This window comes from Condylura cristata, unplaced genomic scaffold (assembly GCF_000260355.1).
Source record: "Condylura cristata isolate star-nosed mole 26May11 unplaced genomic scaffold, ConCri1.0 scaffold00001, whole genome shotgun sequence".
NCBI classification, from domain to species: Eukaryota; Metazoa; Chordata; class Mammalia; order Eulipotyphla; family Talpidae; genus Condylura; species Condylura cristata.
Window position 1 is genome coordinate 29193515 of NW_004567102.1, and position 22892 is coordinate 29216406.

Here is a 22892-nt window from a genome sequence, read left to right on the forward strand (position 1 = left end):
GGTGATGGGAAGCCTACGGGGATTACAATTGAGATAAAAATAAAAAAGTGTACAAAATGATGTAAAAATACATGTTATATTATTAAAAAAAAGAAAAAAAGAAAAAAAGAAACAGAAAAAAATAAAGTGGTTTCCATTCATTTCTATGAAATGACATTGAAGATCGCTGCTTAGTTTCTTTTTTCACAATTTTAAGGATTTATAACTGTTATTGAGTAAGAAAATTATCATTAAAGTTACATGTCCTTTTAAAAAGAAAATTTCTATTCATTTTTACAAAGACTTTTGTTGTACTAAAATGATGTAGCAGCTAATTGATATTAAATGGAGACCAGAATATTACTTTTCAATATTAATAATAAAAGAGAAATATTAATGTAGAACAAATCACTCACTCCAAATATGTGAAAAGTAGAAATAAATAGATTAACAAGTATAGGAATTTATTTTATTGCCCGGTTTTGTGTTAAATTTCACATTTTATAGCACTGAAAATATATTAAAGCATAATATAGACAGAACACTTTCTAGTTGGTGAAAGTTATAATTTATACTGTGGAGAACTCCACAATGAAGAATGAAAAGAAATGCAGGCAAGTGAGACGTTTTGGGAAATGGTTAGATGTAGGATAATATGCTTGCAACATTGTGTTAACAGTATGAGTTTAGTTACAGTGAAAATAGGAAAAATTAAAAATTGTTTTCCTGAGGTTAGCTAAGTGACTAGAAGTGAGGAAACTGCCTGAACCAGATCCAAATTACAGGCTTTGTATCCAGATCAGCCTGAAAACTGCCTTTTTCCTTATTGCTCAAGAATGTCATGGAAAAATCAGTTATATGTTAAAATATCTGCTATTCCTTTTTTTTTTAAAAAGTCAGATTCAAAATAAGCCATTATATCCTTCCAATCAGAAATAAACTAAATTTACAGATCATTCATGTTGCATTCAAAGATAAATAAAAGAGAAGGAAAAAAAGATGTTCACTTGAGCTGGTAAATATAGGAAATTTTAAAAGACATGATTAATTTATGTGTTTCATTAATTTTTTATTTAAATTTTAAATGGTAAAACTTTGCCAAACACATTTTAACTCTATAGCAGATAAAATTCAAGAATTTAAAAATATATCACTCTGAATTGTAGAAATATTAGCCTCTTGAAAGATTTCTTCACTTATCAGACGTGCTTTGCAATAATTCGGAACTCAGAAAATTATTTATTCATATAAAAATTCCCCCTCATAAATTTTAGCTTCCTTCACTAAAGGCTTTCAGTAACAGTGCTATCAATTTCACCCCCTTCAATTTCCATACTGTTTTGTAAAAGCAAGAAGAGGATTAAAACAATATATATTACCAAAATAGTAAATAGTTTTCCACAAATTCACACTTAAATGAAAACAACAACATTTTGGGCCTATGTGATATATCCACCCCCCTAGGAAATTTCAGAAAAATTGGAACTGACTGTAGTTGCACAAAGAATCACAGACCAAATTCTAACACATATGCTGAAATTCAACTGGTGTTGAAAATATATTGTGTACTCATAGTATCACAGCCTCTTGGGTGGCATTGCCTGTGACTTTGCTGTGGTAGCCATGGAGTGGCAAGCTTTCAGGAATGTTCAAGGCACTCCTCTCTCACCTCTAGCAGAAATGCTTTTGTCACTCTTCACTTTGCTAGGTGGGTATTTGCAATAGTGCAGTCACCTCAGTGGTGAAGGCCTCTGAACGGCTGTCTCTGAAAGTCAAGCATTAAAGGAGTTTCATATCGTGTCTAGAGATGAAAAAGTCAGTACAAATACTAAAAGTATTTTTGAGGAAAAAATCCTTCTCTACTTCATGGGTCTTTTCCTTCGCCTGTTACTTTCACAGTTGTGAAAGTAACTTTCATTTTAAAGTTCATATTCAACTTTCCATAAAATCAAAACAGTATGCCAGAGTTGGGTAGAAAAAAGAGAAATAAATTCATCAACAAGTCAATTATTCTATCTTTAGTGCCAGTTACCAGAGCAAACAGCTACTATGCCTAGTTAATTATTATCATTTCTGTTTCATAGATGAGAAATTCTCAGAATTACTAAGTGGTATGGCTCAACATTTTTGTTGTTTTCAGATAGCATATCTTTTAATTAAGGTGTTCTAGGGGTATAGTTTTACTTGCTTCATTTTATTTATGTGATTTTAAATTAAAAATCTGCTTTTATGATAATAGACTTAAGAAAAAAAACTTCTAAGGAAAACAGGGGGTATATTTAGACACTTTTTTTCTCATGAGTGATTAAAATGCTCCCCCAGTTTACAGGTTGTTTATTTGGACAACTAGCTATTAATATTCTTATTGTCTCCAGGTAATGAGTAAGAGTTTAACATGGGGACTATAAGACAATAAATTTAAAGTAGTACTTTAATAAGAATATTAAGCAAAATCAATGTTTCCACTGAGTTCAGACACCATAACCTGAAAAATTATTTATTCAATAATGAGAAAAATTTAAGTTAATATCCACATTTTAATAAAAATATATCCAGTTACCTCAAGACTTTTCCATAGTATCATTTAGTATTTGTACTGTCATCTGAAGATCAGGCTAAAAAATGCTGTTTCAATTACAGAAAAGGAAATACATCAATTCAGAGAATTTGTTTTCCTAGTAGATATGTATTTTTGTTCCTAAATGGAAAAATAACTAATTCCCTAAAAAAATAACAAATTTGTTGTCTTATAAACATCTTAAGATATTTCCTAAAAGTTAAGACCTTTATGTTGTTTACGTTCACAGATACATTCTGTGGGTCTCAAATGATTGAGTATGGTTCCCAGGCCTTAGCAACATGCAGTAGTATATAAGAAGATTGTTTTCACAGAAAATGGTATAATTTTAGGGGAATATATTTTATTTGAAAGATCTGAATATCTAGAGGTAACAAAACATGTGAATTAGAGCCCTAACATTCGCTAATTCTAAAGTATCATATAATAAAGGGAAATGGCAATAAATAGCATCATAAGATGGCTAAAATTACAGGATATATAAGACAATGCCTGCAATATGATTTATTGTTGTAGTTAATTTTACTTTTTGGCAAATTAAAATATAGTGTTTCATTTATTAATTTGAGTTAGAAATAGTATGTAGTAAAATAAACTCCTTATATACAACTCAAATTAATGAAGAAACAGTTGTGCTAAAGTACATAAAGTTGAAAGATATATTCTCCTATTCTCTATAACAAAACTATATAATCATTTCAGGAATAGTGAAAACACATGGCTGGCACTATAATGTTAAAAATTTTGTAGCATTAGCTTCTTCAGAAATAGAGGTAATTTTTCATATTCCTGAAAACATCAAAGAATGGATATTTTTGGGAAGAGTAGATTCATTTCTAGAATGGGAAGTTAAAAGACAATACATTCAATCCATATAATGAGGCAATTCAAAGGGTATTTTCAAAAAATTAAAACTAATTCAATACCAAGGTCTACTCTCATCTAAACATTTTATCTCAATTTAAACAATTTAGGCTCCCTCAGCAATAAATTATCTAATGTTAATACATGATTGCTTCCATTTTGTTTGCTGATATTTGCTTGTTGTTTATTCTGATTGCTGAATTGCTATTGAGATAATCCACATACAATGTTCTGTAATGCTTTTCAAGGAAAATTATAAACTTCTAGATTTTCCTCATATAGTTCTTAATTGTACATGTTGCCTGGCCTCCAAAGGAAATAATTTAAAAAATATACAGGATTTTTAGTTTCTATTTTTAGTTTTTCTCTTGCTTATTGAGAACTAACCCTAAGTGAAACTGGAGTTGATTTATTCTGTTTTCCTCTTAGTTTCCTGTATTTGATGCTGTGTATCCACAGGCTCCAAGAACTGGCCTTAGAACTGTTTTTCACATAGCGTTGATAGATTTACATTGATCCATCCGCACTCTTCAGCCCTTTGAGGCATTACCCTGCCTTTGTTGGATTCTAGGTCAACTTGAATGGTTCTGCTTTTGCCTTGGAGCTGAGTAAAATAAATGGTCCCACCAGGAGAAATCACTCAAAACATTCCCAGGTGAAATAAAAGAAGGATTGTTTTTCTCCCAACTTTCCTTTATTGGCTTAAGTAAATTATTTGAGGCAAACAAAAATTAAGTGAGAGACTGAAGTAACAGTGTCCAGAGAGCTCTGGCAAAATTGTCTGTATCTGAGTCTTACAATGCAAATTTTCTACAGTTTGCAAGGAAAACAAGCTTTATATTTTCAAGGACTTTTACAAAGAAATGTTACCCGTAATCTAGTTAGTGTATGTATTTGATATTATCTATGCAGTGAAGAATACAAGGAGGGCTCTATCTACTTAGAGCCCTATCTTCTGGGAACTGGGAATTTCAGAATGCCATAAACCTTGAACTTTTTCTGTGAAAGTATTGATTTTTCTCGGAGACTCCTATTTGTTGTTGCTTATGCAGCTTATTCTTAAGACATTTCTTTAGCTCGTGTCCCTGTGTTGAGACCATGAGGAGGATATCCTTTCAATAGCCGAGTTTATTTTATGCCTTCCTAACCCTTTAATATGCCATCGATGTGTCTGAGCTCTGAAAATTCTGGGGAAGCTGTCTATATTCAGTTCTGTCTCTCATCCATAGGTAGGACTAGAAGGTCAAAGCTTAAGAGAAAAAGCTCCCAAAGTATATTTTAAAAAGAAAACCTAGGAATTATAAACTCCATGTAAGTAAGAATATTATAACATCCTCTAGGTAACTAGTTGTTTAGCTGTAGTGGCATCTTCAACATTTGCTAGTTACTCCTTAATCACAAAGACTTGTGTTCTTTGCCTTAAAATATTCATATTCTTTCATTCAGTTGTTTAACTTTACATTTCCAGACAATCCAGTCATCAGTGAGCTCTTCTATTCCTGAATTCCACGCTTAAAAAATATTTAACCAGCTGAAGGTTTCAATTATCAGACTTTACGTTAGCCTCAGGTCAAGAATTCTTTAAAACAATAGAAGAATTATCAAATCACTAACTTCTCATCTCTGACAGAAAATATTGACTATTCTTTCTTAAAACAGGATTATTACATTGTGTTAATCCTTTTATTTTCCTAACATATATGAGTAGATCATTCATCATCCTAGATAATACAACATCTTAATTCTTAAAAAGGGAATATATATTTTTTTCACTTTTCCCTGAATTTTTTCTTCAGGATATATTTTATACTGAGTACATCTTGTGTAAAAAGCTATTTATGGAAAAGAAAGATCTAGTTTTTTTCTTAAATCTCTAAAATAAAGGAAAAATAAATAATACTCCAAAGATACTGTGTCACAGGTATAATGTAGAAACATCATGCTAGTCCAATGTATGGTTTGTCAACTATTATGTTCAGTTTCTTAGGGAGAAAACTGCCAACCTGCTGAATTGACAGAGATAAATTTGAGCTTTCAATTTTACTTTTATTTTACTGATAAGTTTATTGCTACTTTAAGAGAAATTAAAAAATAATAACTTTGTATAGGCTCTCTAAATTATAAAACCCATTTACTTTCACGTATTTGCTATACTTGTAGTTGATAAGTAAAGTCACTTAAATTAACTGAAAGAAAATTAGGAGAATCTCTTTGATGGCTAACCTTAATAAAATTTTGAGACAGTATCAAATGTATAGAAATTTGTGAGTATAATACAAAAAACTTTCTTTGTCTATATCACCTTAGAATTAGTTACTAACATGATATTGTATCACCTCCCCCTCCTGCTTCAGATAGGGATGTTATCCAATGTAATTACAATGTAATCATCACTCAGGAAGCTAACATTGATACTCTACTACCATATAATTCTTAGATTTCAATCAAGCTTCCCAAATAATCTCAGAGTTCTTTATTAAAAAAAAAAAGATGCACTTTAAAACTAAATGAAACAATTAAGAGTGTCCAGTAATTTCCTTCATTTTGAAATAGTTTCTCAGTCTTTCCTTGTGAGGTTTGACTGCCACATTTAATTTTTTTTCGATACTTTGTGAACTGTCCCTCAATTTAGATTAGCTGCTGTTTCTTCTGCTTAGATTCTGGTTCTGCATATTTGATAGGAATGCCACACAGGTTAGACCTTGTGTTTTTAAGTGTATCCTATCATGTGACAGTTTTTATTTTTCCTAATGCTGATAAAATTTTACTTTTTATAGACAAATGTATCTGATTAGGCTGACCCACTATAAAGCTACTCATTTTCTCTTCGTATTGAATAAATAAATAATATATAGGGAGAGGCCTAATATCATGTAAATATTCTGTTTCTCAGAAAACTTTCAGTTTATTTAATTATATTTGTTTAAATTCATGGTTCCTATTTGCTCAGTGAGTTAAATTCATGAATATTTTGATGTTCAAATTGTCTCCAACTTAGTAACAGCTTCTGGAAATTTATGCTTGTTTGTGGGTTCTTTTAAAGGAATATGCTGTGAGTCAAGAATATCAATGAGGAAAAGACAGACATTTCAATAAATGGGAAAACTGTATATTCACATTTAAAAAAAAGGATTCCTATCATAAAAATTAACTAGAAATGAATATAAAGCTTAAGTGGAAGACCCCAACCTAAAACATGCCTATAAGTAAACAATGAAAATCTGTTTAACATTGGTCTCAGCAACAATTATTTGGATATGATACTGAAAATACCAGACACAAAAGCAAAAATTGATAATGGGACTACAGCAAACTAAAAAATTCTGCACAACAATAAAATGAAAAAGCAGTCTAGGGAAAAGGGGAAAGTATTCACAAACTTTATGTCATATAAAAGGTTAATATTTAAAAGTACGAGGGATTCATACAACTCAGCAGCAAGGAAATCAGAGAACAATAAAATTTAAAAAGTCCACAGATCTTAATAGACATTACCAGTGAAATACAAATAAAGCAGCCCCACAGTGAGCTCTCACCTCATGCTTGTTAAAATGTCTGCCATCTAAAGGACAAGTGATGACAAGTGCTGGTGAGGATGTAACAGAAAGAGAGCCCTTGAGCATTTGCTCAGAATGTGAATTGCTACAGTATAAAGAGTTTTCATTATATAAACATTACCATAAGATCCTGAAATCTCAATCCTGGGTTTTATCCAAAGAAAATAAAATCATATCTCAAAGAGACACCAGAATCTTCATGTTTATTGCAACATTATTTGCAATATCCAAGACCTGGAGACAGTCTAAATGTCCATTGATGGATGAATGGGTAGAGAAATGTATATGTATGAACCTTAAGAATATTATGTTAAGTGAAATAAGTCAAACAGAGAAAGACAAATACTTGATGATGTCACTTATATGTAGAATCTTAAAAAAAATAAGGAAAAGGAAAACCAAACACATGGAAACTGTAGTGCAAACTTCTAGTTAATAGATGCATCATTTCTGGTTATTTTTATGTAGCATCATAGCAGTAATTAACAACTTTAAATTGAGCTATATTATATACTTGAGCATTGCAAAGAGTCTATTTTAAATGTTTTCAAAGTATACACATGATTATAATTGTATGATAAATGTTTTTTACTTGCATATCTATGTTCATAGGACTATTATTCACAACTGCCAAGAGGTAGGAGCAGGACAAGTTTTCATGATGGGTGAATGGATGAACACAATGTGGGGTGAGCGATGGAGTAGAATAATATTTGTCTTTAAGAAGGAGGATGTGCTGGCCCTCCCTGGTGGCGCAGCGGGTTAAAGCACAGCACTGAGAATCTAAAGCCGCTTCCGCATGAGTTCAATTCCCACCTGCCCCGGAGGTGACCACATGGCGTGGCAGACCTCTCTTGACCCGCCCGCTGCTCCCCTCAGCAGTGTACTTCGTCGATCTGCCTGTTCTGCTCCCCACTCTGTCTCTGGTGAATCCTCTCACCCTCCGCATCTCTGGCCTGTACCCCAGTTCTGTATGAATAAATAAATAAATCTTAAAAAAAAAAAAGAAGGAGGAAGTGCTATCAGTACAACAAGATTAATCTTGAAGGTATTATGCTCAGTGAAATGAGCCAGTCATAAAAGATAAACACTACATGATTCCACTCAGGGGTGTCACAGTGTTGAGATTTATAGCAAAAAGGAGTAGAATGGTAGGTGCGAGAGCCTGGGGAATGTGGCATAATGTACAGTTATAGCTTGGGCACAGCACCAGATAGTAGATTAGTCTCCATAACCTCATAAATACATTGACACATTACCTAGCACTCTTCTGCCTCCAACAAAATTAAAATGAAAAGGTATCTTGCCCAAAAGAGGAAGAGTGAAGAACTAGATGCTGTCACCCCTGTTGAGAATGAAGGAAGGTAGTGCTGTCATGAGTGACAGAGTTAGGGGCTGGTGACATATCAGGAGGGAGGAAGGGGCAAGATGACCCCCCCATTACATGTATCAGAGAAGGGGGAGAATACCCAACAACAAGAACCTGAGGCAAACTTTCCCTGCTTCTTTGTCCCCCTTGGTTTCCAGTGCACCCTCAGCTACTGCTGGGAGGATTGGCACAAGGATTGAGGGAGCACTTCTGTGGCATGATGAGGACTTTGGGGACACACTCAGGGGGCAAAGACGAGGACTATCTGCACCAGTGGAAGCAGAGAAGTGTTCCCAGAGCTGGGCAGTACGATGTATTAAGGTTTGCTGTTATTTTGGCAATTATTTCATAAGATACACGTATCATATCGTAAGATGTGTAATATTATGCTTACATAATGTCATCTTGCCCTCTTCCTCCCTCCTGATATGTCACCATATCACTATGTCACCATATGTCACTCATGACAGCACCACCTTCCTTCACTCTCAACAGAGGTGACAACACGTAGTTCCCTCTCTTCCTCTTTTGGCCAAGATGTGTTACATATTTATATAGCTCAATAGAGCCATCACAAAATGCTCATTCCTGAATTTTCTAGCACAACATCATGCCCCATTCTATGTTTTCTCTGACCCATTCCTGAAAAAAGTCATTTCTTGGATGCTTTTGTTGAAGAATGATAATTAGAAGTGAAGCCAAACTGGCTTCACTATTACTCTTCACTGGGTAGTAGTGCCCTTGGATCATCTTAGTGGACAAAGCTTTATTTACTTCAGTTTCTAGCTGTGTGTTGAAATACATACATTCACACTGTGGCATCCCATTTCAAGCCAACACCACAGGGAGATACATGACTCCCATTATCTGAATATATGTACTGACTGGAGGAACCTGCATCCTCCTGTTGCCAGTGTTGCTGTCCCCTGCACAAACTCACTCCTGATCTTCTCCTGGTTTTCACTTTATCTGCTTGACTGCATTCCCTAATATGGTCATGTTTCTCACTCACTTGGGTCCCCAAACCCCACTCTGCACAGTGCTCTGACTTCAGCACCTGCCTTAGCGTGCTCAGGCGTTGGCACCCACCTTTGGGGAACCAGAGGTGTTAGTTGATGCCACCTAATGGTTCTGGGACTGAATTGTCCTGGAAAGAAAGGGAACAGGAAGACATGTCATTTTTGTATTTAAAAATTTCCAGTTAATAAAAAGAACATACTGTTTGCCATTCTGCGGCTTGGCATGTGATAACATGCTAATATGTTTATCTTGATCTCTTCCATTGCTACTGGGCACTCCTAAGCATGTTTTCCTCTTATCTCTCTTGAGATATTTCTGTCTGTTGGTTGCTAAAGTACAACAAGTCCTGATAACCTATATTATTTATGACTTTCCTCTTCACCTGCATTTATTTATTTTCTGTGCTCATTTGTGAGCTAACAATGCTCTTCAGATTTCTGTCTTCAGTTTCCCATGGGAGAAAACTATATGATAGCTGTGGCAGTGACCTAAGTATTACTCACTTAAGAATATAACTTCAGGATCAAACCTACACATCTTGTAGCCTTGGAGGCAAGATGAGGTTTGTACTTGAGTGATACAGCTTCACAATAACATGCCTGGCTCCTGAAAGAACAGTATGCCTGCAGAAAATTGCTCAAGTTTATCTATCGCACAATGTGTTAACCCAAGTTCTCACAAGAACACTTGTGGGTCTCAAGTTCAAGTTCAGATAAAGGAACCACCAAGTTTCCAAAAATGGTGCTGTGCAGCCCAGTAGGTGAGGTAGCTATTATGATAGGCTATCCATCTCTTTTCATAATGAGAGTGGGTAGTAATTAAAATTGTGTGAAAAAGGCACAAGGCCTAGATCAATACCCAAATCAGGGGTATAAAAATATATGGCTGCTGGAGAAATATGCCAGGGATTCTACATAGGATAGTGCTCACATTCTGGGAGACAGGCATCAGTCTCGGCAAGTATGGGCCTGAGCTCATGGGAAGTATACTTTGTCCCACCTGGCAGGCTGAGGTCAGGATGTACTTTATCATCATGACCTTGTCTCTTTATAATTGGTGAAATTCTCTTTGTTATTGTATAAAAAAAGTCTTTTTTAAAGTCACTTTTAGAAATATTTGTGCAAAGGATAAAACTGATATGAAAGGAATTTTAGCAATATAACAAGTTGATGTGTTAATCTCAACACAAAGGAGAACAGAAAATAGGAAAATTTCCCTATCTTTATATAGTCCCTGTCACTATTTGTGATTCAGTTTTAGATGGTTCACTTACCCAAAAGGAATGCATGTGATATAGTTATTTTTAGTTTTTTTGATTGTTTTAATAGAAGATGCTTTTAAAACTACTTAGCAATTGCAAGAAGGTAATTCTTCTCGTTATAATTAGGTAATTTACTTGTAACTCCAGAGCCAGGTCATTAAAGGGATGAAATAACATCTTTTAAAAGAAATTGAATCAACCAAAGAAGGAATGTGCAAATCATCCTGGGCCTGAGGGTGGGCTACAAGACAGGATGTAGAAGAAAAAACAAAAAGAAAAACAAAAAGGCTGAGCTCATCTCCAGCCTCACTGAATCTTAGCTCTGATCATATTTATCAGTGTTCCCCAAGAGGATGGTGACAAATCCTTTTTCCTGGCTTCTTGCCTTCATAGGATTAATAAATAATGAGCTCAATATTTTAGGAAAGAATTATTTCATTACCATATCTTTTTAAAATATTTTCTTTGGTTACTAGCCCTTTTAATTCATATTTGAAACTGCTATTAAATCTATAAATCTCAGATTGAAGAAAGGAATGACATAGCATAACTCTATAGTATATTTATGTAAATCACTGTATTGTTGTTATACAAATGAATGATAATCACTGTAACACCAGCTTATAATCTTATTCTTTATACTATTTACTTTGATTTCATGGCTAGATTTGAAAAAGGTACCTTGAAATATGGCAATAGCAGAGTTTATTTGGATGTTGTATCTTCTGTTTCCTCATATCCAATAGAAGAAAGCATCATTTATGAGGGAGTGAGGAAGAATGGGCCTCCGGAGATAGATGAGTGTTCCCTGGACGGGTAGATCACAGAGACAAACATTACTTTCATAGTCATCTTTTCGAGTCAGTCTTTCCCAAAGAACAATTGCCAGCATTTAGAAATTAGTTGTCTACTTGCTGAGTAATTTGGGATAAAATAATCATAATTCTTTTCCTAATGATCAGAAACATTTTATATTATCTTGATTCTGAGGGAGCTGAAGGAGCCAGATGCATAGAGGAATATAATTGTGTAATATTTAGCAAATACCACTATGCATCATAAACATTAAGTTCATGATAACTTTCATCCAAAAGTAAGATTAATTTAATCTAAACCAGATGAACGATGAAAACAGCTTCTGTGCAAATAGTTCACTTGTTTCTTTTCCAGATAGAAAACAAACTAGTTATAAATCACTTTTGGGCTATTTAAAAATATTTCATAGTTTTGTTAGGATAACATTAATTTTTGGAATTTTAGAATGTAATATTTTCCAGAGATAAACTCTAAAGGGTTAGATGAACAACTCGACTCATAAAAATATTTCAAGTGAGATAATAGAAGATTTCTTCCTCACACTTTTCCAGTTTGGGGCTGGCATTGGTTTCTCTATGTAATGTTATTGAGGTACAACATTTAAATAAATAAAATGAAACATTTTTGTTGTAGATGCAGTATACCATTACATGTTCACATGGAAGAAGAAATTCTGAGTGGTACTTGCTTCAGACCATCATCTTATAGCTACATATCTACCACCTACTTGAGCAAAAAGCAAGCCTTTAAGTTTGCAGTGAAGGATGGTGCTATGGAACTACCCATGAGCATGTAGATGACCCCTGTATTCCAGCCAGGTTCTTTGGGCTTCTTATAATCCCCTGGGCCCCTGCCTGTTTACACTTGGGATAATTAAGACCAGTGAAGAGGAAGGAGGAGGAAAGGATAAAGCTGAGTATCTTTTAAGACAAAGTTTGAGCTCCTTCCCTTTCAAAAAGAAAATTCTTTTTGTAGCCTAACATCTTCCATTTCATTATACCACATTTCTTCACTTTTAGGGTAAAGCCTACACTGAATTTTTAACTCTCCCTATTTTCTTTTGTACTCTGTTGATCTCTGACATCTGAAATCTATTGGTAAATGACAGTTTGAATTAGTTCTGATTTTCATCCCAAGTCTTCATACCCACTTGAAATGGGAGTAAAGGCAATCCCTAGGATGCAGTATCATCTTATTGAACATTAGAAGATGTTTCTTGAGATTAGGTTCTGTTTTATTCATTTTTATATTTCCCTCTCTGACAAACAGCGTTTGACCCATGGTAACAGGCACTCAAATAGTTGCTGAAAAATAAACTTAGATAAATTAAACTTCTTGCTCTGACTGTTAGTAACTGAGCCACAGGAAACTTGTGTCACCTCTGCTATAAAGCAGGAAGGGCTTTATAAGAAGGGCTGCAGAATTATGAGCTTAACTAAAGGAATTACATTTAAAAAGTGTCAACATGGATGGAGCTGGAAGGGATTATCCTAATTAAATAGAAGGGAAAAAATATATAGGATGTTCACTTAGATCTGGAATATAAAGAAACTGAACAAGAGGTAAAGAAAAAGATAAAACTTGCAAGCTGGTCATAGGTCTGAGGCATATAGCAGGGGAGGGAAGGGGAGGTGGGTCCAAACAAGGGAGGGAGGAGCACAGGGAACTGTGGTGATGGCTCACAGGTGATGAGTGGTGACAGGAGAAGTATGGGGACTGTACCTGAGGGGAAAATAAAACACTGTCCAAAATGAACAGTGATGTAAGAAAATCAATAACTTTAGAAACTTAACATAAAAGAAAAATGTCCTACAGAGTTCTGAGAACAGTGTCAATCTCAGTAAAAATGGTCCCTTCTCTCACAGGCTACTCATTTACTTTTTCTTAAATTCTTCTCTCCCTCATTGTACAAGAGGATATAGTGGTATTCCACAGAACTTCCCAAGAGTTTGTTCTGAGGATTAAATATGTTTAGGCTTGTGAGATTCCTTTTACAATAATGAAAAATGTTATGAGATATTAAGGCATTAAAAATCTATCAGCAGAGGTTAAAAAGCTGATGTACTAGGGAATTAAAGAAGGTTCACATCTTTTCAAGTGCAAAGTTACAATTATTTCTAGCCTGCTAGTTTGTCAAAACTGTGTAATGTAGTGGCTAATAGCAGAGTTGTGAGGCAATTCTCCTTGGGTTTAAATTTCAGCTGTAGTACTTTCCAGATATATAATCATGGGCAACTTTTCAATGCCTTACTTTCCTCATTTATGAGTTGGTAGAAATGATCTCATGGGTTGTGGTGATTAAATGACTGAATGGGTAGTCCTTGTTTTGAGGGGAATCTAGGCATAAGATGTGCTCACTATCTGTCAGCTCCTTCTTATGCTAAAGGTAGGCTAGGCTTGGTGACCTCCACCAAAGAGTGATGTTCTGTACCCTGCCCCCACTCTGTGTCTCAAACATCTGAGTACTAGTCCCAGTGTCATGAAATGGTCTTCTTGAATGGGGAAATGCTGTGAAAGGGGAAGGATTGAGGTGGCCATTGTTAGATGAATGGGCAGAGGGCTCTTGCCCTGGGCATTGGTCTTTGCAACCTTAGTGCCTTGACTGGCAGGCTCTCCAAAGGCAATGGCAGCTCTCATTTTGACCAAGCTGGTGGATCATCCAGTTTGGATCTCCTTCTCTTTTTAGCCTTCTGAGTCCTGTCCAACCAATGGTTTGTTTTTCCCCTGCTAAAAGGTGCCTTATACTCATTCTCCTGGCCGCTCAGATCTAGACTCTGCCTGTTTCTCTGGGCATAAATGCCCATGAAGTGATAGGTGACCTAAGAATTTAATTAGGAGCTTGTACAGTGACATCCTTTCTCTACACTGGTTAGAGATATTTAAGTACTTTGGAGTCTAGTTACCTTACTTTGAGGTCCACAGGTAAGATAAACCCTTAGAATAGGCAAAATGGTGTTTTTCTCTTAACATTTTGGGGTCCCTGGGCATCTTGAGGTTTTGTTCAGTATCAGTTTGGTTCCCTGACTAGGAGTATACCTCCTGGTAATACTTTAAGTAAATTCCTCTCTTTTATTGTGTCTATGTTCATTTAACTTAAGAATATGTCTTGGGAGCATTAAATCATTGGTCAGCTTCTTTTTATGCTCCTTAATGAAAGAAAGATACCATGTTTTGATCCAAACAGAAGGGCCATGAAGTTCTTGTTTTTGTTTTCCTAACTTGGAAGCAGTTGGGGAACTTTCCTTTAAATAAAGTGATATACAAAGATCAAGGTTGCTACTTAAATATCAAAATCAGCAAGTATTTTTTTGACAATGTAAAAAGCTGACCTTCATGAAACCCTTTAAAAAATGGATCTGGGGGTCATTACAGAGGAATTGTATTACCTATCTCTTTAAACTAAGTCAAGATACCTTTGAACTGTGCCAAAGTAATAGTTTTAAGAAATCATCAAACAATTTCTTGGAAAGTCATCTGAACCATGAAAATTGATGATCATAGGCTCTTCATGGAAGGATAGAATCAGTCAAATTTACTTTTCTTCCTATCCTAGAGTATAAGTAATCAATTACATATAGCCAAGAATACTTTGAGCTTCTTCACACTAATCAATTTTTTTTAGCCACTTCTTCTTTTCCATAAAAACCCCTGGGTTTATCCTTCTTTGGGAAACATTGTAGGTTTCCCATCTGAATCTATGCATCATGAATTTGCAATTCTCTGATCCCAAGTAAGCACATTTTATCTTTTTAGTTGCCTCCCTGAATATTTTAGCTTGCCAACTTATTAGTGATCATAATAACCTTAAGTACATTCTAGTTGAAAAGAACAGCAGTACACATCCAATTGTATAAGCTTGAAAGGGATTTTGCTGGTGAATCCTAGACATTTCAGAGAATCCATGATCAAGCAGGCCACAGGAGAATCTATTTGAATCTATCTTTCAGTCTTTTACTTCCACTTTTCTCTGTGCCATCTTCTCACTTACTCACTTACTGCTCTGTAGACAGGTTTCCACAGCCTTGGCTTGAATTCAGTCCTCCCTGCCTGACCATGACTTGAGATCATGAAGGAAACGTGGTTGCCAAGAAAGTAATACTGGTATGTAGGGCAGATCTCAGAGAGTGGAGTTTCCCATGTGCTGAACAATACCCAGAAAGTCTCTGCCACAGTTGATTGTAGTACAAAATAAGTATATACTGTATAATGTCAAAACAAATCTCTAAATTTCCTATTTTGAAAAGAAAAACATATTTTTCTTTAAAAATCTACTCCGAAGGATAATAATAATGCTGCAGTCAGTTACATGTATTGCTTCAACATGGAAAGGGCTCATTTGTTCACTGAAAATGTACGAGATTCCATGTGTGTTTTTGATAAGTCTCTTTTCAGTGGAATGCTCAGTGCTGTTTAATATTCATTTTTTAAAGCCAAATAAAATATAAAAATCATTTGATTTTAACAGTGGGACAGAAATTGATGGTGGCTCAATTCCTATAAATTTATAGATTCTGCATTTCAAGGCTATCATTTGATCTTTCAAGTAGACTTTGTGCTCATGGAGTAGCTATAGTAACTCACTCGTGTAAATTCCTGTTTGGCCACATCTTCACTCTGTCCCCAAATTGTTTTTGGAGGCATCTTAATCTCTTCTGGCTTGATGGAAATTGGCAAACAATGCAGAAGGGAGCTATTGTGGATTTGTCTGTTGATTTAGGGCCAGAGCTCCTGCTTCTGTCCTCAGTTAGGTTCACTGACAACACTCCCCTCACCAATTCATTCTTTCAGAGACTTTATCTTATATTTAAGGTTCTATTGACTGCAAAGAACATAGATTTTGGAAGTCAATAGAGAGGTCATGATCTGGGGAAATGAGTGACAGGAAGAAGATAGAGGAAATGATTTCAGTTTAGGAGTTTAGGTGAATTTTGATTAGCTGATAATATTATGTTACTTTATGTTACTTCATTTCATAACCAGAATATGTATATGTATATATATTAAAGCTATATATCTGCTTTATATGATAAATCACATGACATTTGCCTTCAGAATTATTTTTTTGGTAATCTTTATAATTGAAAAAGTAATCATACACACATTCTCTAACTAAAATTACTAATATGAATTTACCAATGATTATTGAAACATGCAGTTATTTGGCAAACACAGTATTCAATAAATTAGCAGAAAGAACCTTGAATGATTTATTTTCAATATTGATTTAATTGATGGGTGCTATCAAGTAGTATAATGTTAATAATGATAAAATCATCCAGACTCAAGAGGGGCCTGACTTAAGACAAATCTTTCATCAGGCACTTTAAGTGAGAACTACTCATTTAGGAATACTCAGTCTTCAAAGAATCTTGCATTGGATAATTAGATCTGAAACTTCTCTTTATGCAAAGGCTTATTTTCAAAGAAAGAGATTTCACAGTTTGCCCCAGACTGCTGTTATCTTTGACACTCCACACATGATCTTTCAGAACTTTGATGGTTTGGTCTTTTTAATCAAGTATTTGATTCTTCTGGGACAGAAGCCTAGTCTCTATAGGTATCCAACCTTTCATTTATAGAATGAGCCTATAAAATCAGATGATCTATAGCCTTAAAAGGATCTCCTAGGTTTAAGAGCCTCTAAAGAGCTGTGAATAGTAACTAAGCCTGTCTACAGACATCCGTGGAAGCAGGCAATAACTTTGCATTTAAAACGTCAATAATTCCACATCCATCAGAGCTGTTGGGAAGAACTGAGAATATACAGTCAGCTAAAGGACATCATGAAGTCAGAAGTAACAAAACAAGCAAAACAAAAAAAATGGATATTTAAGATGAAAAAAACTATATTTTGTTGTTTTCTCACATATGAACTTTTTTGTTGCCTATAAGATTTGCTAGTGTTAAGAGTAAGCCAAACTGTAGGCCCTACTATTTATTCTTGTTTTAGTTTTAGGCTTTACTTAGATAAGATTTGGGCCTGAACTTCAGTTATATTTACCAAAATCAATATAAGGGTCCCTGTAGAAAGTTTTGTGATGAAAAATGTTATAATTTCAGCCCATATAATACTTTACCACAATCTATAAGTTTTTGTATCCAGGACTATTACTTAGCACATAGTATATACTTTAAAAACAGATATCTAAAGAAATCAATTCTATCTGGAAAGAAGTCTCTCAATATTTGAAATAGAAAACAGTTGCAAAAAGAGCTGAAGTCTCTATAGAACTTATTCTACTGAGTACTGTCCAAGCGAACAATTGGGTTTCTTGGTTTATTAATAGTAAGATAGACTGGCCCCATATTAACTCTGTTTTATAGAAATACTGTCTCTTTGTTTTAGCTCCGATTCCCTCTCTCCAGTATTCTGCATCATATTTGTCTTCCTCTTTCCTGGTATCTTACTTTCTTCCTCCTCCTCTCTGCTCTTTCCCTCCCTTCTTTAAGTAGTTGTAAAATGAAGCAGGTATTTCTATGTTAAACTTCCATTTCTTCTAACATATAGGAAACTAGTTTTACTTTTTACAAGTAAAACACATTTATGATACATCCTAAGTCTTAAAATAATCTATTTTTTTCTATTTAAAATGATTTCCTCTTGGAAATATCAACATCTTTTAGAAGTAATTAATCAGTATATTTTATGAGAACTACTCTATGGTTTTATATATGATATTACTATTTAGACAAAGATCATGGAAAGGTTCCTGAATTAGAGAAAATTGTTACTATTAAAGACTAATGAGCCTAAAAACCAAAGTATCCAAACCACTTTGTAAACAGAACAATACAAATAACTTTCCATAGCATTAGCTCACTATTTTTCCAAAAAATTGATCTTTCTGGATCAGTTCGTTGTTGGTTGAAAAGAAAGACTAAATTTCACTCTAGTAGTCCTTTTCAATAAGCAGGTGGGCAGTAACAAAAAGAAAGGAGCAGATTGGAGTATGAAACAGAATGACAGTTCTCCCAAGACAAGAGAAAAACATCCTTGTACATAACCCAGACCTAAGCTTAACCAGACTTTTCTCACCGTAGAGGCACATCTGCACAACCCACCACATTCCTGGGAGCTCACTAACCATCTGGACCCAGTCTGATTTAAACAGGTGTGAAAGAGAATTCAAATTAGGGGAGACCACCAGAAGGATAGTGCCCAGTCACTGCATTCATCTGTTGGTCTGTGGCCCCAATTATTTATTATTCATAAGACATTTCAGATGTTCAAAAGGAATTTTCCGACAGGATAAACGAAAAGCCAAGACACTGTTGTAGCAAGTTCTGTGAAGGGGCATAACCTAGCTCTCTTCTTCCGATTATCACAAACTGAGGTTAGATAAGAAATATCATTTGTTTATTTAGCAAAAATCTATTTTGTCTTTTTTTCTTCAAGTCCTTTTCCTTTGACATTAATCATCTCTTTTAATTTTCTCTTACTATTCATTGTTGTATAAATAAATGTATTATTTAGTTTATATTAATTCTTTTTGTCATTTGGATCAGTTCTCCTTCATTAAGCTGAATTTTTCCATCTGCTATTGATGAACTTTGCTTAAATAAGTTAGCTCAAGGTTGCAGATGACAGTGGGATCAAGTGAATGAAACCAGAACTGGGAGGGAGAGGAACAAGAGTGTTTCAAGTTAATGCTGCATTTCAAAGGAGAACACCACTTTTAAAATATTTCAGTGAACTGAAAGGGGGATTCTAAGTCTATGAAGTGTTGCTTGATATACTACTTCTTTTGGAAGAAAAGAAGAATTTGAAGTGAAAACATTATATTTTTATATGCTGATGCAATCCTACAAAAGTGAAATGCAAATGACCACAAAGGATTATAATCTGAATACCAGATACAAATTTATCTAGACTAGATTTACATGAGCCAAAGAGCAATATTTCTACATGACCTTGTCTGGGAGTGATTAAATGGAGTCCTCTGTGATTTCTGAAATATGACTATTTTCTAGATCTTGTGCCTACAGAGAACAAAGTTGCTGTTCCTTTCTTCATGATTTACTTAAGCATTCTGAAATATTTCAAAATCTCCTTCTTGCTTCATAATAAAAACTGTTGTTCTTACACAGCTTTAAGGAATAGATATCACATACTAAAAGAAATGAAGATAGCTTGCAGAAGGGGCATGTTAGATGGGATAACTATTACGTATGTGAATGGTTGTAATTTGGAATGGAGATTTATATTCTGGCTAGCTATTTGATTATTATGTGGGAGGCATTTAGATCAGTACCTCCATACAAATTGCTCCACTTAAATTCAAAACATTATAATGCAGATACTGTTGGTTTTTCTATCACATTATCCTTGCTTTTCACATGCAGAAATCTAGGCATAAAGCAGTTCAGTAATTTTCCTGAGGACATTTTTACTAGTGCAGGGGTCAGGTTTTGAACCTGGATCTTCCTGTCCCCAGAGCTCTGATTCAAGTGCCTCAACTGGCTTCCTTTGCTTTGCCTCTGGACAAGATAAGTAATATTGACCACTGGAAGCCACAGCAAAGTAGATGCATATTGGATAGAAAGGATGTTCCAAAAATGAGATCTACACAAAATAGAAAGGAGTCCTTTAGAAATGACTGACATTTTTTGATCAATGTTCACTTAAAATTAGTATGAAGACTCGGCCCTCCCTGGTGGCGCAGTGGGTTAAACCACAGCACTGAGAAGCTAAAGCCACTTCCGCATGAGTTCGATTCCCGCCTGCCCCGGAGGTGACCACATGGGGTGGCAGACCTCTCCTGACCGCCCGCTGCTCCCCTCAGCAGTGTACTTCATCGATCTGCCTGTTCTGCTCCCCACTCTGAAGCTTCTCGCCGCCCCTGACCTCTGGCCTGTACCCCAGTTTTGTATGCACAAATAAATAAATCTTTAAAAAAAAAAATTAGTATGAAGACTCATTGGAAATGTTACCATGGGTATTTTTACTTCAGAGCAAAGATAAACTTTTTTTTTTTAAAGATTTATTTGCACATACAGAAATGGGGTACAGGCCAGAGGTGCAGAGGCAGTGAGAGGATTCACCAGACACAGAATGGGGAGCAGAACAGGCTCCCTATACACTGCTGAGGGGAGCAGCGGGCCAGTCAGGAGAGGTCTGCCTGGCCATGTGGTCACTTCCTGGGGCAGGTGGGGATGGAACTCATGCTGAAGTGGCTTTAGCTTCTTAGTGCTGTGCTTTAACCCACTGCGCCACCAAGGAGGGCCCAAAGATAAACTGTTTTTGAAGCTATTGTTCTTCCTATCCTGGAGCCATGTAACCTTCAGCAAAGTAGCTGTCTCTTAAGTGTCTTGCCATTAAGTTCTTCTAGGTATGACCTTGACTGGTTATAGTTCTCTCCTTTATAATGTTCTATGTTAAATTAGTAAATGGTGTCTAAGCACGGCAAAGGGAAGATATTTACCAGTGGAGAAAAAAATGAAGATAGATAAAACCAAAAGCAGAAAAATAAAAAGATTCTCAATTAATTTATACATTTTTTCTAAATTTCTTAATATAGGATGTGTATATACAGCGGTTTCTTTGTATATACATGTTATTAGTTTTCAACAAGCTGATCATTCTGTCCATTTGTTTTTAAGTTTGAAATGACTAAGTGAAGTTCAGAGATCAAGCCCAGAAATAATTTTATTAGGTACGATAGTAAATGAGTTTTTCTGCAGTTTATGATTTTTGCATATTGATCATTCCAATGATGTCTCTCCTATTAGGAATCTTTTTACAAAACCAATCACTGTTCATTTTATGGCTAATAGTAATTTACATATACTGCTTGAATCATTACAATACTGTAATACTTTAATGAGAATTTTATCAATAGTTTACTAATTACCCTTGTCCCCTTAAACTCCTATTTTTCTTACAAATGAACAGTAGATTTTTTTCCTTTTGTGTATTGGCATCATCTGCTGATTACAGCTGTCTGGACACAGAATGTTTTGCAAATGATATAGTTTACTCTTCCTTCAGAAATAGTCTTACAATTCAACAATTTATTTCATATTTCTGTATAATATTTCATTTTCTTATCGCTTCTAGTTAACAAGTTCAAAGTTAAGTGTGGAAGTGACAACACTTAGAAACACTTAGAAAGAAGTTAACTTACTCAATTCCTTTCCACGGAGAGTTGAGTTTACTTATGAGGTCCTTGAACACAAGGGTGACCAGATGGTATCAACCTTTCCTCTTTTCCCACCTCTTTCTCCTCTTCAAGCTCTTTATCTTACTCCTCCTCTATTTTACTTTCATTTTTTAAACTTTAACTAGATATAAATAATTCTACAGTGTTTTACTCAGCACTGTAGAATTTAACTTTAAATCATGTAAAAAGATTTAAGCATTACATATGTGTATATAGGAAGTACTCAAACTAAATTATTTCTGTTTTTACTTAAATAATGATTTTGAAATTTGAAAAATAGTGAAATTCAGGCAATAATTAATTAAAACTTTCTTGTTTCTTTTTCCTTCCTCTTAAACTTCTTATTTCTTGAATAGGAGATGGGATTATAATTTTGTGCTGTTGTGTAAATCCTGGAAGGATCTGGATTTATATCGATGAACAACTAAATTAATTAAAACTGGCAAACTGCTCTGCAGTTTTACCTCAGCATCATTACTAAATTAGGGAGCCCTTTCCTATGATACAACTACTTTTTCATCTTAGTTTTCTGAATTACCTGGTCTTTCTGGCAGAGGAAAGAGCTCACTAAAGATAAACCACCTAATTTCTTAAAATAAATGATTTTTTTCCTGAAGTGACAAAATATATATAATTTTTGTTCAAAGCAGTAAGTAGACACATTTGTAAAGTGAAAAGATTTATAGTTTCTAAATGCTCCAGCTATTATCAAAATGAATTGTAGCACATTTCCACCAGATGGCACCCCCATTTGAAATGTGGAAAAAAATTCTGAAGACTGAGGAAAGCAACTTCCATTTAGGTAACAGGATTAGCTCCAGAAAAGATCCTAGTTAATGGATTTGCATCCATAGAAAATAATATTTAATACTTCAATGAATTTAAGATACTCCCCAAATAAAATGCATTTTATTGTTTAATAATTAATTAATATGTTTAACCTAGAGAAAATAAGTTTATGTCAATAAAGCCAATTCCAGTTTAACCTGAACTCCCCAGGACATAAGTTTCAATTTTCTTGTGATCTTTCTAGCCAGTTCTCATTTTGAATACCTCCTTTAACTTTTATTTATTTATTTTTTTTATAACAGTTTATTTTTACATCATTTTGTACATTTTTTTCCCCCATCTAAATTGTAATCCCCGCGGGTTTCCCATCACCAAGTCACCCGTGTACCATCACCATGATCCCATGCACTTCCCTCCCCACCCCCCCCATTTTTGATCCCATTCCCCACTCCACCCCCACAAAATGTCTCTGGTATATGGTTGTTCATTTTTGTTATTT